This window comes from Aedes aegypti, chromosome 3, assembly GCF_002204515.2.
Source record: "Aedes aegypti strain LVP_AGWG chromosome 3, AaegL5.0 Primary Assembly, whole genome shotgun sequence".
Taxonomy (NCBI): Eukaryota; Metazoa; Arthropoda; class Insecta; order Diptera; family Culicidae; genus Aedes; species Aedes aegypti.
This window is the reverse complement of record NC_035109.1, coordinates 343,862,329-343,877,130: the sequence shown is the minus strand read 5'-3', so window position 1 is coordinate 343,877,130 and position 14,802 is coordinate 343,862,329.

Here is a 14,802-nt window from a genome sequence, read left to right as displayed (position 1 = left end):
ATGGATGATGATTGCAACTCCCCCACATGCCCCATCAAGTCGATCATTATGATAAACAAAAAAGTTAGGATCTCTTTTGAGTTTAGATCCAGGTTTCAAATACGTTTCAGTAATAACTGCTATATGCACGTTATTAACCGTAAGAAAATTAAACAGCTCGTCCTCTTTACATTCCAATTTAAAATATTTAAATTATTATTTATTGGATCCCTTAGAAAATCGTTACCCAATAACAATTTGATAAGTATATTTTGAAAAGGGGAGAAGTTCAAATTACCTGCTACGATATCGGCAACGGATATTATCTTTCATCTGCCTGGCACGAGCCTCGACGACTCGCCTACGCGAAGGTCATGCCCAAAAATAGGACTTATGATTGCCCCCGCAATTCGAACATATAAACTTGGTGGTATCTTCTTTCACTGGACAGACGTCCTTAGCGTGAGAAGAACCTCCGCAAATCATGCATTTAGCATCAATGCGGCAACTTTTTGATCCATGACCCCACTTTTGGCACCGACGGCACTGAGTGGGGTTCTGGTAATTTCCTCCAGGTTTCTGGAAATGTTCCCATGCCATACAGGCATCGAACATAAGGCTAGCTTTTTCTGAAGCTGTAATATTATTTAGATCTTTTTTGTTGAAGTAAACTAAATAATATTCTTGAGAAAGCCCTTTCCGAACAATGCCAGATTTGGTTCTCTTTTTCATAATGATTACATGGTCTGGGGAAAATCCAAGTGAATCATTTATTCCATTTTTGATCCCTTCAGGTGACTTATATAGGCACTTGAGAGACCTTTCAAGACGACTTTGAACAAACGTTCAGTTTTGTCACCATAAGTAAAAAAAATGTGCTTCTTCTCTTCAAGATGTTTGAGAAGAAGTTCTCGATCTTTAAGAGTTTCCGGAAAAACGCGACAGTCTCCTTTCTTTGCGATTAAGAAGGAGACCTTGATTCCCATAATGGAGTTCAAGATCTCCTGCCTGAATCCCTCAAATTCGGAACAACTGATTACGATAGGCCGCACTCTTTGCTTCCTCACTTGAATCAAAGAGCCTGGGCTAGAGGCTGTTTCGATTTGGTGTTCGGAAAATTTGTCTAGAGCATCGAACTGATTGTTCATTTCGATGCAATTACTAACATTATCCATTTCACTCTTGGAAGAAAGCGTTTGCCGGAGAAACATCCTTTCTGAAAATTTTGTCACGTTTAGTGATAGCTAAAAATCCAACTTTTTTTGGAAGGAAATTGGGAATTGAGAGATTCAGTGAGACCTAAAAGGTTTTTTAAGAAGATGTCCAAGAAGAATTACCACCATAATTAGCTCTCGCTAATGGGTCCAACAATAAATCGAAGGCAGGACTTTTTGAAATCACAAAAGATGATTAAAAAATCGAAAAAAAATCATATCCTTTTTTTTTTTTTTGGTTTAATTATTTTCATCGAAACGATTAATTGCGTATCAAAAACGATGCAACTACGATGAGCTACACCATAACCCCTAAAACGTGTTTGAAACCCTCTGATCTAATGGTTATAAACTAACCGAGAAGACGACCCCACGAAGAAGGAAACAAATGACACCGGAGCTCAAATGGCTGGAAGGTGCTTATTGTCGTCGTCTTTTGATCCAATCCAGGTGAAACCTGACTGGGTCGACCGGACGGAGCACAAATCATTAATTCCTATACTTTATATAATTTTATTTTGCTTTTTAATGATGCTGGTGTGGATGGTGTGGCAATGCTAAAGGCTCTTGGCTAGTTTGACAGATGTGGGACGATGTGAGGAAGAAGCAGGCCGCTGCCAGGTCATAACGTTAGCTAACAGGTTTGTCTACGCGGAGAGGTTTTCGAGGTTCATCACAGACGTCGAGGCGTGGGTGAACTCGGAAACGAGATTTTGATGGCCAACTGATTATGATTTGGCGGCTGGGCGGGTTAAGATGCGCGTGGTTCGCTGTTTTGTGACGATGAAGCTTGGAAGTTGATGGGATGAGATGAGATTAGTTGCCGCTTTGGGAAGATGTTAATTATTATGACAATATGTACACATTTGAGATTGATTTTCTAATAGCGTGTCTAATTCTTGTCTCTTTTCAGGTATGATGCCTTATTTTGCTAGCCCTCATGAAAATGTGATTAAGTTTGAAAATACTTTTTCGAACCATACAACTGGTATGTATTTGGATTTGGATTGATATTATTACAAATGGTAGGTGTCCACGAAACCCATTGAATTATAGAAGAAATTCTGAACAATTCTAAAAACTATAGAAATCCCAATTTTTTGTCAAAATTTGTTACGGTTTCGGTAAAAACTTCTTTTTGGCATTACTTTCTCACTGGGACAGAGCCTGCTTTTTCAGTATTCAATAAGCACTTTCACAGTTATTAACTGAGAGGTTTCTTTGCCAAAGTTGTCATTTTCGCATCGCATTCATATATAGTGTGGCAGGTACGATGATACTCTATGTCCAGGGAAGTAAAGGAAATTTCCATTACGAAAAGATCCTGGACCGACCGGTAATTGGAGCCAGACACTTTCAGCATGGCGATGACAACAATCGAAACGATAAATATTATGGTACACAGATAAAAATATTTAAATTCCAATGTAGTGTAAACAGAGGCATAGAGTAAAGTTAAACCAAATTCATCTATTTTTATGGCATTTCATTTAGTTTTCAACCAAAGATGCTTGGATGTTACATGATCGTTTAAATATAAATTGCATTTGATTGAAAAATAAGCGATTTATCATTGACTTTTCAGTTAATTTTGATGCTCCAAATATGTGCATGAAAATAAACTTAAAAAAACATATTTTCAGCTGTGTAGCACATCCAGCGTAAAAGGTCGAAAGTTTATCATCGACGTAACCTTCTGCAGTCCACCACTGATCAACAACATGAGCTGGGAAGTCAGCGAAGAATTCACTCATAGTGACCATCAACCATTCTACTACAGCATTGGCCAGGGAATTGCTTATGCTTCTGCTACGTCAGAGTACTTGGTATACCAATCCACTGGATGTTCATGAGGGATGCTTTTTTTTACAAAAACGGTACAATAGGGTACAAAAAAAACTTCAAAAACCTGGCCTGTTGTGTGTTGGCTCGATGTGGAACTCACGTTAGGCGTGTTTAGTAACTAAAGCAACTTTCCCTACTGCTCCTGGCTGTGCTCATGAACTTCATCAGTCTCAACCACTAGCTGTTCTGCTAGTTCGCTTTTGGAGCTTAATGTCTTCACTTGGAGCTTAACCGTTGCTCACTACGACATTTCTACGTTGGAAATCTCGCTGGGGCTTTACACAGCTTTTTCTGTAACGACGCTTTCTACTCTTGGGCTGGCCTCACTTCAGAGCCCTGCTGAACTTCTACTTGACGCTCATGTGCCCTTCGCTACTCTACGACGACTCGCTCTCCGCAGCTGCTGTTCGAGCTCTCCTGGTTGACCAGTTGGATGCCAAGGTCGACGTTCTCCGGATTTACGACGCTTGCGGTTTCTGACATCATCTCGCTTAATTTATCCCTGAATTGAGGACAGTCGAATATAACATGCTCCGGTGTCTCCTAGATATTTAGACAGGCCAGACGATGTGGAGACTCTGCGTGCCCGAATCTGTACAGATACTTTCAGAAGCATCCATGGGCTGACAAAAACTGGCTCAGGAAAAAGTTAACTTCTTCATGCATTCTGGTCGTCCATACCGACACTTTAGGAATGAGTCTGTAGGGCCACCTTCCTTTATCCGAGTTATTCCACTCCTGCTGCCCACTTGACCATTGTATTCCTCACATTCCTTGTGTCCCATTGCTGGTAGCATGCTATGTTCTCAGCCAGAGTGATGCAGATGGGCATTATTCCGGCGAAAACAAACACTGCCTCCGACGATATAGTGCAATAAGCACTCGCCACCTGTATAGCCATCAGCCGGAACGTACCTGTCAGCTTCTCTCGATTGCGTTTGGGACTCCGTATCTCAATATGATGATATGGTTGCCAGAAGAAGCCTAGTACTGCTTCTTGGTCTCCAATGTTGGGCATGATCCTAGCTACAGTGTTAGCTGCTTTCACAGGCATAGTCTACGTTGCTGTTGAAGGTGAGCCTGTCGTCGATCATTACTCCACGGTGCTTCGATGAGATGGCGTGTCCTTCGACTTTGACCGAGCTCGAACTGCTGAGCCGCTTTGCATTTGCTGATCTCTGTTTTGTGATGAGCCAACTGCAGCTTGACACCAGTCATCCACGGTTCAATGATGTCTAGCGATGCCATCGTCTCGCCAGTAGGGATGTAATGGAGTTCAAAGCTCTACCTTTTTCAATTTCGTTCTTCACGAATCGGTAACGGATGGCGTCATGCTTCGTCTGGAAATTACAACCGTCGTCCCGTGTCATATATATTGCCAATTGATTGTCACAAAAGATTGATAATTACTGCTCGCCACAGATCTGCGATAGAAATTGCTGCCATCAGAGCGCTTCTGGTATGGTTCGAGATACGCCGCTGTGGCCCAGAACTTATTCGGAAATTGAGCGTCGTTTAAGATACATCTTGCCATCTCGACTAACATGCGGTTCATACGCTCGGCTACTTCATTTTGTTGAGGTGTATATGGACCGCTGCATGCTCTTCCGCATTCTTGAGTTAACGTTTTCTGTGAAATTATCCGTCCGCAATACATGTAACTTCCTGCCGGTTTACCGTTTGACCTCTGTGACTTGACGTTTGGACTCCAAAACAGTACACGACTACCTTCCGAGTTGCATCTTCGATATAAGGGACAACGAACCGACTTCCTCCAAGTAATGAGACTTCAACAGGATCGCAGACATCCGAATGTACCAAGTCCAGTACGCCTTCTGCTCCCGAAACCTGTCTCGAGCATGCTTACTTTGAAGTCAAACGATGCAATATGGTAGAGCTTCCATCTTCAGCATGGTGCCATCTGTCATCGACAAAAGCTCCACCATACTCTGCTGGTTCAGGTGTACTAATCGCTTGTGCCAAATGTTGGAATCCACCGCTAAAATCGACTTCTCTCTTCTCTGATTCAGCTGATATAGTCCATCTTCCTCCGTTTCTGATGCGATTACCTTCCCCCTCATTGTCCAGAACTTCACATTTCAACGCCATGAAAACAACTTCAACCTTTTCTTGCAAATTTGGCTGATTGATAACAAGTTTGTGGCCAGATTAGGGACAAGCAACACGTACTGTACTTTCTTAGTACTTTGATAGGCTGCTTCTGCGGACATTGTGCAGCAAAGTGTACAGGTTTCTAGTAAGTGAAGCAGGTGCCGCCTTCCTTGTCAATTTTCGCGTGTCTTGGTTTTGAGGTTCTGCTTGGTGTACAAGACGCACTCCAGTTTAAATCATTTTCGCCATTCGCCGGAGGTTTTTCCACATGTCTTAGACTGTTTCAACGTTTTTCAACAGGTTTTCTTCTCTATGCACAGGCAAATTGCAGCTAATGCTAATTCTCTCGTCTCCGGATCAACTGCCTGCTCCTCTCATGTTTGCACTGCTCGCCAAGATTCTTCTATTATCAGCGTCATTTTCATAGCAAAGGCCCATGATGCGTAGTTTTCCCACCCGCGTAGATTCTCCATGTTTGTATCCTACTTCTGCTCGTACCGCTCGCAGGATTATCCAGGTCATCGCGGTTTTGTACCCGAAACTCTTCACAATATTCTTGATAGAAGTCTACAATGTGGCTTTCCCAGAAGTTTCGATAGAATTGTACAGAATGTACAGATGTATATAATGGAGTATACACAGTAGTTTCGACAGAACTCTTATCAGAGAGCTTATATGAAGCCTTCAAAAAATTCTGCCTGAAAATCTTCACCATAGACTTCGAGGTGGTTTGTTTTTTTAGCGTAGCTAGATTTTTTTGTGACAACAAACAAACATACAGCATAACTCTCGTTTCACATATCTTCAGCCCTTATCGGACGCTTACCTACGTTTTTCGCAAAAAAAAATTTGGACATGATAGCTGCAATCTGAAAGACCTTCGCAATCCCTGATTTCTGTGCACAGATAGTCTGGATTTCGGGATTCTTTCTCCGCTGTCGTTTTTGTGTTCCGAAATATTAACTTCCAAAGTGCGTTTTATCTGCCCTTTTCTATTGGGACTTCACATAAGCCTCAATAGATGTCTCCACAGAAGTATTCAGAGAAGTATGCAACACAAAAACCAAAGTCAAATAGTCTCCACATGAGTCCACATAGAGATCTCTGTAGAAGTCTTCGTAGAATTTTTGACAGAATTTTCTACAAATGTTTAATAATAGGTCCCAACTGAACTCACCTCAGTAGTCTCTACAGAAAGAATTTTTCACAAAATATTTTAGATCTCCTTGCAAAACTCACGCATGAGATTTTGGTGCAAATGTTCATGCCGTCAAAACGAGTCAATCATCGAACCCATCGGAAATCTCTCAAAACCCAACGTTATTGTTTGCATCAGAAAGTTTTGTTACAGTTTTAGGAGAAATAAAAAAAAATTCCTACGCGGAAAATCGGTAGAAATATAAGCCAATGAGTGAAACGGATAAGCCAACATGAAAACATGATTTTCGCTGTACATGAGTCTTCATATAAGAAAAGTTGTCTGAAGATAACTTGAAAAAGGGATTGTATAAACAAGTCCAGTGATAAACTATATAGTGAATTGAAGGTTCATGTCAGACAATCAGAAAAGTAATTCATCGATGAAGAGTTGTAGAAAAACATACTTATAAGTGGTAACATTCCTTAAGTTATTTTCTTAGATGAATCTTGAAAACCTCTGGAAATAATTTTGGAAGACTTTCTTAAAATCTCCCGTAAAAATCTTGTAATAATCACTATAAATATCAATAAAGGGACGCTAGGATGAATCCTAAGAGCGTTCCTTAGAATACGCTTTACAATAATCGGTTTTTGTGGTTCCTCAACGACGTTGCCTGCTAGCTTCTTATATCATAAACGAGACAATGCATTGAAATTCAAAGTAGTCCCAAAAGAAAAATTTTTCAAACGATGCTCTAGAAAGATTACTAGAGAAATAGCAGGATAAATTCTTGAAAAAATCCATGGAGTAATGCATCGATCAATCTCTGGAAAATATGAAATTATATTGCAAAATTTATGGGAGAACCTTTGTGGACACAATTGAAGTGATTGTTATAGTGTCTACACAAGCTTAAAAGGAACTCCCTGAACTAGTTTCTGAGAAAACTTCCTCTTATTGAATTTCTTTACACAACTTTTTCTTAAAGAGTTTTGTACTAATACCTAGTGAAAGTTCTAGAAAAATATAAAATAGTTGGCCTTATTTTTGTAAAACTTTTACGTATTCTTGTATAAATCAAAAGAAATTAGGATGAAAAGATTACGTGGAAAATTTGCCTAATACATAGATTTGGAAATTCTTCTACAGAAAATATCTACGGAAATTCACGAAAAACCTGGTAAACTCAAGCAGAAATATCTGAAGAAGTAACCGAAGAAGTTTTTGAATAAATAATTGTATAAGGCGCTGGAGAAAACATGAAAACAGTAAAACCTCCGAAATACACTGGAGTTATTTATTTTTGAAGGATTTCTTTGAACAATCCTAATTCCTGGACTTATCTCTAAACGAAAGAAAGCTTCGGAGCTTTTCCTGGATGAACGCCTTATGAAATTCCAGGAAATATGTGTGCAAGATTCTTTGAGAAATATTGTGAATGAATTCACGAAGAAATCCTTTAAGAAACAGTTTGAGGGTTCTTACAGGAAAACCTCTTGGAACACCTTGAGAAGTACAGAATAAATTCTTGAATTTTTTCGAAACCATCTGGTAGAAATTTCTAACAAAAAAAAAACAATCTACGGTTTTTTCGACATCTATGTAAGAATCAGCAAATAGCAGGAAGAAGTGTTGGAGAAATCCTTGGAGAATTGGCAAAAAAGTCGTGGAGATTCCATAGGGTTCTCCCTTATTAAATTGTTGTTTGTTTTATTTTGACAAAATATCTGCAACGAAATTCGTTAAAGATAAGTTTCTAGGAAAAATGCTTGAACGTGAAGCAAATTTTCGGAACAAGAAATTTCAAATGAATACCTAATCCCTAAAAGACAGATTCAGCATTGAAAAATGTCGTGGAATCCTCTGATGGATAGATGAGAAAAATACTACAAATAGCTTTAAGAATTCCTAGAAGAATTCAATCCTGTGCCAGAATTAGGGTTAATGAGCGGTTCCACAGAAAATGACGACTTTTTTCCCAAATTTCATTTTTATATTTTTTGATTTGGATGAAATTTTGCACATGCTTTTTTTATGCCCAAAAATGCCTTTTTGCATCATCGGCTCGCCATTTTGACTCTAGCCTTACTTTTGAGAAGGGCCTAAGAAAAAAAATACTTAATAATTTTCAAAAAAATATAACTTAGAAACGGTTTGTCTGATCAGTTTGGTGCCTTCCGCAAAGTTTTAGGTTATTGTTGGGACTATCCGGAAAAAAATATACACTGTAAAAAAAATGTTGTAATTTTTTATATATCGAAAATAAAGCTTAAAAATCAATTTTCTCAAAAAATACTATTTTGATTTTTATTATTTTTTTATACGTTAAAGTAGACAAAAAATGAAGTATTTTGCACAGTGGGTCAAGATGGAGAAATCATGGACAAAAAAGTTATGATTTTTTGAAAATAGGTGAATTTTTGAAAATGGTCATAATACACTTTTTAAATATTTTTCAACTCGATTTTATGAAAGTACGCAAAATTAACAACAAAAAAGGTATACGGAAAAATCAGGCTAACTTTTACCGTTTTAAAGATACAGCGATTTTAATACAAAATTATGATATAATTTTCAATTTTCGGTCATTATAATATAACTTAGAAACGGTTTGTCCGATCAGTTTGGAGTCTTCCGCAAAGTTTAAGGTTATTGTTGGGACTATCTGGAAAAAAATATACACTGTTAAAAAAAATGTTGTAATTTTTTATGTATCGAAAATTAAGCTTAAAAATCAATTTTCTCAAAAATAGTATTTTTGATTTTTTTTTATTTTTATATGTTCAAGTACACGCAAACAAATTTTGTTGTATAATCTACCGAATCCATGGTAGAATTAAGAACTGCACCAACGATTTTCAACCGACTACAAACATCTGTTGAGTTTACTATAATCTGGTAAAATTCACTGTGCAGTGCAGTAAATGTGACCATGTTCATAGTAGCATTCACTGCAAAGCATTATATTCCGATCCGTGACACCCACCGTACAACACAGTGTGATCAAAAGTACACTGCGAAACTTGTCAAATAAAGAATGTTTCTAGTCATAAATACCACAACTATGGTTAAATAAACCGAATAATTTTTCTTGTGTATGTGATGTTGACTATGTTTTGGTAGAGTTAACAGATTAATGTAGTCGGTTGAAAATTGTTGGTGCAGTTCTTAATTTTACCATGGATTCAGTAGTTTCTTTTGCAGTAGTCTTTTGCACAGTGGGTCAAGATGGAGAAATCATGGACAAAAAAGTTACGATTTTTTTAAAAAAGGTTGATTTTTCAATATGGTCTAAATAAACTTTTTGAATGCTTTTCGACCCGATTTTATGAAAGTACGCAAAATTTTCAACAAAAAAGGTCTAAGAGAAAATTTTGCTAATTGCTACCGAAACATTTGAAAAGTTTATTAAGACCATTTTCAACAAATTCACCTTTTTTTAAAAATCATAACTTTTTTGTCCATGATTTCTCCATCTTGACCCACTGTGCAAAAGACTTCATTTTTTTGTCTTCTTTAACATATAAAAAATAAAAAAAATCAAAAATACTATTTGTGAGAAAATTGATTTTTAAGCTTTATTTTCGATATATAAAAAATTACAACATTTGTTTTACAGTGTATATTTTTTTCCAGATAGTCCCAACAATAACCTAAAACTTTGCGGAAGGCACCAAACTGATCAGACAAACCGTTTCTAAGTTATATTTTTTTGAAAATTATTAAGTTTTTTTTTCTTAGGCCCTTCTCAAAAGTAAGGCTAGAGTCAAAATGGCGAGCCGATGATGCAAAAAGGCATTTTTGGGCATAAAGAAAGCATGTGCAAAATTTCATCCAAATCAAAAAATACAAAAGTAAACCGACATTCGAATTCAAATGGAACCGCTCAAATGTAACATGATCTATTTCTCTCCATCGATCCTCCCTTCTGTGAATAGAGGTGACAAGATGCAAGTTTGTTGGTATGTTTTCACCTCAGGATGCAAGATTGCTTCGTCGACTAGCGTCCTGAAGTGCAAAAGGGCTTAGAAACTTGCATTTCTTCACCTTTTTTTTCGCAGAAGGATCGAAGAACAGAAATCGATCATGTTACATTCGCCCTAGTCGAAGCACACGCTTGAATCATTAGAATAACCCATTTTGAATTTTTTTCGTTTGATTCACTGAAATAAATAATGGATAAATTTTAAAAGAAATGCTGTGAGGAATTGCTGCATGAATTACAAAAGCTATTATTTTAGTTCTTTTGGTTCTTTTGGTTCGAGCGAGACCTCGTTGTCTAGTGGCACAGTCTTACATTGGACTTCGTCAGATTTCCCAGCAAGCTGCAACCTCTTTTGTTGGCTAGTGTGCTACCCTACTCCACGGGCCAAGCATTGAAGTCTCCTATAATACCTAATTACTGGCGTTCGACCGATCATTGAGTCCGATTTGAGTCAGCGTATCCAGAATCTGGATGTGGTGTTGGTCCATGACTTGGAATCCCTGCTCAGTCTGTCATCCAATGCTGTTATCGGGATAAACTCGATACGGATCTGCAATGATAACAACTTCGCTCTCCGTTTTTGTTGACGACTGCAGCTACAGTTGCTGTGCGGTGTCGCGCTGATTGAGATATACCGTTTTGATTCATATTACGGACACTTAAGGCCTCAGTGAAGTATAACCCAGCTTGAACCATACAAAATAAATCATTCTGTATGATTTTTTGGCGTTATCGAGCGTCGGAAGCCCTTAACTTTCGGATGGTGGGTAAAAAATACGCGTCCGCAACTTGAATAATTTTAAATAAATCAAAACGTGTGGCCTTTTCATGATTCTTATTCCGGACGCTCCCTCACTTTTGCCTCATATTCCGGACGCTTTGATTCGAATTACGGACAGCTCATGAAAATCATTAATGGAACAGTCAAATCATCAATTGAAATCGTTCAACCGCTTAAGAGACGTCTAAGGTAGTTGGGCATTATAAATTTGCAATGATATTTATGGAAAAAACCTAATAAAACGAGCCTCGAAAATGAGAACTTTTGGATGGCGATAATTGAAACATTTCGTGTGAAATGTTTCCCATACAAACGAGAGTGTCCGGAATTTGAAGCTGTCCGTAATATGAATCAAAACGGTACTGTAGGAGATTTAAGTAGGCAATGAGGTATTATATAATTGAAGCAGGCTATGATTAGCAGAATAGGGACATTCGATGTTTTGCTATTCATTAATCCTCGAGACGCCAAATATACAAGACGAATCACTCAAAGCTCTCCACTGTATTTCAATACTTCAATTCAGAAGTGGGATGATGATCACGCGCGATTTTTCAAGACGAGGAGCTGATGATGAGAATTTTTCAACCGTCAAAGGCGTTTCGAATGAAAGCCAAATGAAATTGTCAAACCCAAGAAATATAGACGGCGGTACTGCAGAAGATATTACGCGAGCCGAAACCGATTCAACGGTTGTTGGTGAACGTGGAGTTGTTACGAATGTTGTGAACAAGAATGGAGTTGGAAGTAATTCAAGATCGATGATCGGCAGTACGGGTACGAACAGCGTTCAACTATATTTACATCCTGAAGATGTTCGTAGTTTGATTCCTGAATTCACCCCGGAGAATATCACTGTACAGAAATGGCTAAGAAAAATCGAAAATTTGAAGAACGTGTATAGCTGGGAAGAACGAGTGGCGCTTCATTTTACAACAATACGACTGGGTACGGTTCCTCGGATTTGGTACGAAGGTGTTGAACAAGCTGTCGACGACTGGAATGATTTTAAACGAAGAATCGTACAGGCGTTTCCATCAAGAGTCAATGAAGTGGATATCCATAGTACTTTGATAAGAAGGGTGAAGCAACCGGACGAAACATACGAGAAGTTTATTTATGACGTTGTGGCTATAGCAAGCATGGTGGACCTAACTGATGCAGTTATTATCAAGTACATTATCAATGGCATTCCGAACTCAAATTTGAGGCTGGCGTTGAGTACAGCTGGACATACATCTGTTAATACATTGTTGGAAGCAATTTTACGGTACGAAAATCAAACAAATATGCAATCAGCGGAAGGTGTCAAATTTTCAAAACATTTTCAAGATCATGTGCGAATGAATAATAAACATCGTTGCTGCTACAACTGTGGAGAACGTGGACATTTGGCAAGAACGTGCTTTTGGAAAAATGAACAACGATTTCAAGGAAGTGGCAGTAATTTTCGACAACGTTATGATGGAGATGCAAGATACAGAGCTTCTTACTCAAGCAACGATCAGCAAATTAATAGTTTAGGAGGAGCAGGTTCTCACGACGATCATGATGGAGAAATATTTAGAAACCAACAGCATAGGAGCGATGGAGAAAACCAACGAAAGCAAGAGCGTTACACGATGAAGGAACCTAATTCGATTTCGGCCATAGGAGAAACCGATGCAGACCACCGAGGAATGAAAACTGATGATTTTGAGCGTTCTCGAGGTAGTATTGAGTTTAGAGGTAGGAATATTCTAGAAAAATCATTTTTCAATATTTTAGTTAGATTTTCAAGTTTTAAAAAATAATGTATAACTTTATTTGACACAGAAAGTCCCATTTGTTTGATAAAAAGTAGCGTTGTTCCAAGTAATTTTAAAATTTTTAAATATTCTGAACAAACATACTCCGGCCTAAATAATTCAAAGATTGATATTTTAGGGACATTTGATACAGAAATTGTTATTAATAATTTTATTTACAAATTGCAGCTTAAAATTGTAAAAGACTCTACCATGGAACCGATGTGCATTTTGGGGTCGGACTTCGTAAAACGGAATAACTTGTTGGCTGAATATGACGGTAACGCGATAGTTTTTGGTAAGAAAAATGGAGAAAATAGGAAACTTTTGAACGTGGTTACAATAGAAGGTGATATTCGTCCGGATATTTATGATGTGGAGGTAAGCTCAGGCACTTTCTTGAATACTGATTTGGATCAATTAGATATAGTAGATACAAGTATTCCTTTTAAATATGTTTAAAAACGGATTAAGACCAGTTAAACCTAAAAACTCGTATACTATGAAAGTTGAATTGCAAAATAACAAAACTTTTAATTTTCCACCACGTCGGTTGTCCTATTCTCAGAAGTTAGAAGTAGAATCGCAAATAAATAAACTTTTACAAGGAGTAAGACAAGAAAGTAATTCACCTTACGCTAGTAGAATAGTATTGGTAAAAAAGAAAGATAATTCGTGGAGAATGTGTGTGGATTATAGAGAATTGAATAAAATTACAGTAAAAGATAGGTATCCAATTCCACACATTGAAGACCATTTAGATAGCCTGAGAAGTAAGAAATATTTTAGTACTTTAGATCTCAAAAGCGGGTATCATCATCTTTTGATTGATGAAAGCTCTCAAAAGTATACAGCATTTGTAAGTCATATGGGTCAGTTTGAATATAAGAGAGTACCTTTCGGCCTTTGCAACGCACCTTCAGCATTTATGAGATTTATTAATACAAATTTCAAAGATTTAATTAAAAAAGGCGTGATAAGAATTTATATCGACGACATTATTATTGCAACTGAAACAATTGAGGAGCATTTCGTGGTACTCAAACAGGTATTCAAAATTTTAGTGGAAAACCATTTACAATTCAATTAACCAAATGTAAATTTTTGAAATCTAAAGTAGAGTATCTCGGATACAATATTCATTCGGAAGGAATAAGTCCAAGTAAGAAACATGTTGAATGCATTAAAAACTTTCCGGTTCCTAAAAATGTGCATGATGTTCATAAATTTATTGGATTAGCAAGTTACTTTAGAAAATTTATCCCAAATTTTTCAGTTATTGCAAAACCACTTTATGATTTAGTAAAAAAGGATAAAAAGGATTTCAGGTTTGCTAAAGAGGAAATGGCTTCCTTCGAAATTCTTCGAGAAAAACTTATTGCAGAACCAGTATTAAAAATTTATTCACCTTTTGCTAGGACTGAACTGCATACAGATGCAAGTGCTCTTGGATTCGGTGGTGTTTCAATGCAGGAACAATCAGATGGAGTTTTACATCCAGTAATGTATTATAGCAAAAGAACAGATTCACATGAATCAAAGCTACATTCTTTTGAACTTGAAACATTGGCAGTAGTAAACAGTATAAAGAGATTTCACATTTATTTACAGGGAATTAAATTTACCATAGTTACTGATTGTATTGCATTGAAAGAAACACTAAATAAAAAGGATATTAATGCGAAGATTGCTCGATGGGAAATTTTTCTTTCTGAATACGACTATGATATAATTCACCGTAGTTCTTCAAATATGAAGCATGTAGATGCCTTATCACGTTTGCCAATTATTTGTGCATTAGGGAATGAAAATAGTAGTTTTGAAAGAGCATTATTGGCTAGCTAGATGTTGGATTCTAAAATAAAAAAAATTATGAGCTAAAATAGATAAAAATTATGAGCTACGAGATGGAGTCGTGTATAGGAAAAGCAAAGATAATAAAATATTGTTCTAATTCT